Source organism: Silene latifolia, chromosome X, assembly GCF_048544455.1.
Source record: "Silene latifolia isolate original U9 population chromosome X, ASM4854445v1, whole genome shotgun sequence".
In the NCBI taxonomy this organism is placed as follows: domain Eukaryota; kingdom Viridiplantae; phylum Streptophyta; class Magnoliopsida; order Caryophyllales; family Caryophyllaceae; genus Silene; species Silene latifolia.
Window position 1 is genome coordinate 137098928 of NC_133537.1, and position 3428 is coordinate 137102355.

The 3428-nt window shown below is 39.5% G+C and overlaps 1 non-coding gene across 1 annotated transcript; it reads left to right on the forward strand.

Annotated features, from left to right (window-relative positions):
• The first annotated feature begins 372 nt into the window (after positions 1-372).
• LOC141624179 (small nucleolar RNA R71) lies at positions 373-479 on the forward strand. Its single transcript, XR_012533990.1, has one exon. It is a non-coding gene; the product is annotated as a small nucleolar RNA R71 (small nucleolar RNA).
• The last annotated feature ends 2949 nt before the right edge of the window (positions 480-3428 follow it).

A 3428-nucleotide genomic window follows, 5' to 3' on the forward strand; every position in this document is an offset into this window, starting at 1 on the left:
AAAGTTCCACAATTCTCACATATCCCACTTGGGATTGATGAGGATGCCGTCATGGCATTGACATGATGCTTTGATGATTTTGAGTTTTCCTCAAGTCTAGCCATAGCTTGTTCAAACTTCAAGTTGATTGTGTCAATGTGAGCACTAAGTTGAGCACCCAATTGAGTAACGGAGTCCACTTCATGCTTTCCTCCTCTAGTAGCCTTGCGAGGTCTACTATATTGTGAATTATGGACCGCCATTTCCTCAATCTTGTTCCATGTTTGATTGTCATCAACTTCGGTGAACATTCCATTTGATCCCATATTGAGAATGTTCCTTGAATCTTCATATAAACCGTTCCAAAATTGTTGTACCAAAAACCATTCGCTAAGTCCATGGTGAGGACATGAGCGACAAATACCTTTGAACCGCTCCCAAGCTTCATACAAAGACTCTTCATCCCTTTGCTTAAAACCCGTAATTTGAGCTCTTAGCATGTTAGTCTTTTCCGGTGGGTAGAATTTTTGTAGAAAGCTAGAGCCAACTTCTTCCAAGAATCTATTCCAAGGGTGGCCTTATCAAGGCCCTTCAACCATTGCTTTGCGGTGCCGATTAACGAAAAAGGAAATAAGACCCATCTAATTTGGTCTTGAGTCACGCCCGTTTGAGAGATAGCATCACAATAATCGCAAAAGGTTTCCATATGAGAATGAGGGTCCTCACTAGGCATTCCCCCGAATTGGCTCCTCTCAACTAGTTGGATGAAGGCGGACTTGGCAATAAAATTACCGGTGAGATGTTGCGGTGTAGGAGTACCATTCGGTAGATTCTCCTCGGTGGGTATAGAGTGTGACGAGAATTTAGGCATTGTAGGTGGATTTTGTGTGGTATTGTTTAATGGGTTCTCTTCTCCTTCTATTGCGAAAGGATTGACAAACTCACTAGTGGGTTGAACAACTTCACCAACACCTCTCAAATTCCTCCTAACAAGTCTCCTATTATTCGTCAAGGTTCTTTCGATTTCACGGTCAAAAGGTAACAAATCACCTTGTGACCTTTTAGACATGCAAAATATCAAACAACTCGAAAACAATTAGAACAAACCTTGAGGATTTTTACTTCCTCAAGGCGAAGAAAGACACAACTAATAACAAAAAGGAAATCTAAATCAAACAAACACCGTCCCCAGCAACGGCGCCATTTTTGATCGATGCCATTTCGTGTTCACAATTAAGTATATGTGGTCGTTGGTCAATGGTCGATACAAAACACAATTTATACTTCACAAACAACTCTACAATTAGTAAAGAGGCAAGTAAAGGTCGGATCCCAAGGGACGGGAGTTGAAATGAGATTTCTATTGTAACTAGTGGTGTCTAAGGGGTGTCACAAATTGGGTTGATGTAGAAGGTTACTAAACTAGAATAACAATGAAAATAAACAAGCAAGATGAATTAAAGGGGTGTAAACAATTGATTAAAGGCACTAGGGTGTCATGGGATCATAGGGGAATCATGGGATATGATCATACAAACATGTTCTCAAATTATAAGCAAGCAATTATTGTTGTGATGGATTGAGTTGGGTTATATCTTACAATCCTAGGAAAGTTTGGGTCCCGGAGTCGAATCGATTAGATTGTACAACACCTACAAGTCGACTTAATCTTCCCTACTCAACAACGTGCATGGTCTAATGAGACTCGAGTTGGGTTATGTCTTACAAGTCTCATTGAAAAGATAGGAGATGATAGTAAATGCAAGGATTCATAGGCTTAGCATTTCATCAAATATAACATGTGCATGAGTTGAGATCAAAACAAGCAAGCAAATAAGATATGAAAGCATATTAATTTAAGCATGAATCATTCCCCATGTTGGTTTCCCCTAATCACCCATTAACCCTAGCTAAGAGACTACTCACTCATTATCATGTTGATCATGCTAGCAAGGTTGTCAATCATACCAACAATATGAAACATGATGAATAAATGAAAGTAATTAACAATAATTAAAAAGGGATTAAGAGATTATACCTACTAATGATTCCAATAATAAAGCAAGAATAATAGAAGTACTTGAATCCTAGATTGAGAGGTTGTCAATCTCCCAATAATAACCCAAATAATCTTCAATTACCCAAAATAAAGGATGAACAAAAGAGAGATTAAAGAACTAAAACTTGGATTAAAACTTGATTAATACTTGATTACAATATTGAAAAGAGATTTGATTGATATTAACTACACTAATTATTGATAAGAAGAACATGCTCCTCTAATTAGAGTAATGGGGTATTTATAGTGAAAATTAGGGAGGATGCATTAGGGTTAACTAAGGGCTAAACTAGTAATTACACTTTTTAAGTTGAGCAAGGAGGACCCGGTATTTTCCGAGAGAAGGGCTTCTCTTTTCGTAGCTTGAAGAATGAAATCCGTCTTTGTGCGTGAATCAAGGCGGATTAGAGTCGGGACGGCCGGATTTGGGCGGTGCAATCCGAGCGGATTCGGGAGAGGGACGCTCGGATTGTTGAGGGGGAATCCAAGCGGATTCCAAGGAGGGACGCTCGGATTGTTTCGGGCTGGACGGGCGGATTGTCCGCAATCCGTTCGGATTGTTGGTCGGCGTCAATTCTTCTTCTTTTCTTCCCTTTTCTTCATAAATTCCTTGGGGATTTCCTTGGGGACGCAAGGATCCTTTCTCAACATTGTTCTTCTACTATGATATGTACAAAGGCCTTCTAGTCTTGTCTCTTCTTGATGCTTGGTCATTGAATACAATCAATTTAGCCTCGTTTTGCCATGAAAATGCAAGATTCTTACTCCTTTCCTACCAAGGGATCAAAATCTCAAAGAATATGCAAAACAAAGAACTAAAGATAAGAAATGACCCAAATAGGCACTAAAAAGCATGGGAACAAGGCTAATTCGGGGGCTAAATATGCGCTTATTATGGTCACATCATAGGGTCAATGTAGTCTATATTCGTTGGTCGATTGTATGATGATTTGTATGTCAATAGGTAAACGGAAAAAATAAAGTACGTAATGTAAATTGACACGTAAGATTTTGGTGACGCGGAAAACCCAATGTGGGAACAACCGCGGGAGGGACGGTACCCTGCCAAGTATTTTACTATATGAATTGGAGGATGATTACAATTGTGATGTGTAGCTAATCCTGCTGGCCCTAGGCGTCAGGCCTGCAAGATCCAGAATGAGCGTATATTATTTGCTGAGATATGATCTTGATTATTGTTGTATGAATGAATACGGATGTGTTGAATGAGTTGTCTTGGATCTCCTCTTTGATTTGCTTCCTTGGCTATTTATAGGGTAAGAACCCTAGACATGTCCTACCTCGAATATGGAAAGGGAATATTATTTCCATAAGGACTTCTTTCCAAACCCGAACTCTTTTACCAATTCTCCCCAATCTCCCTAACTTC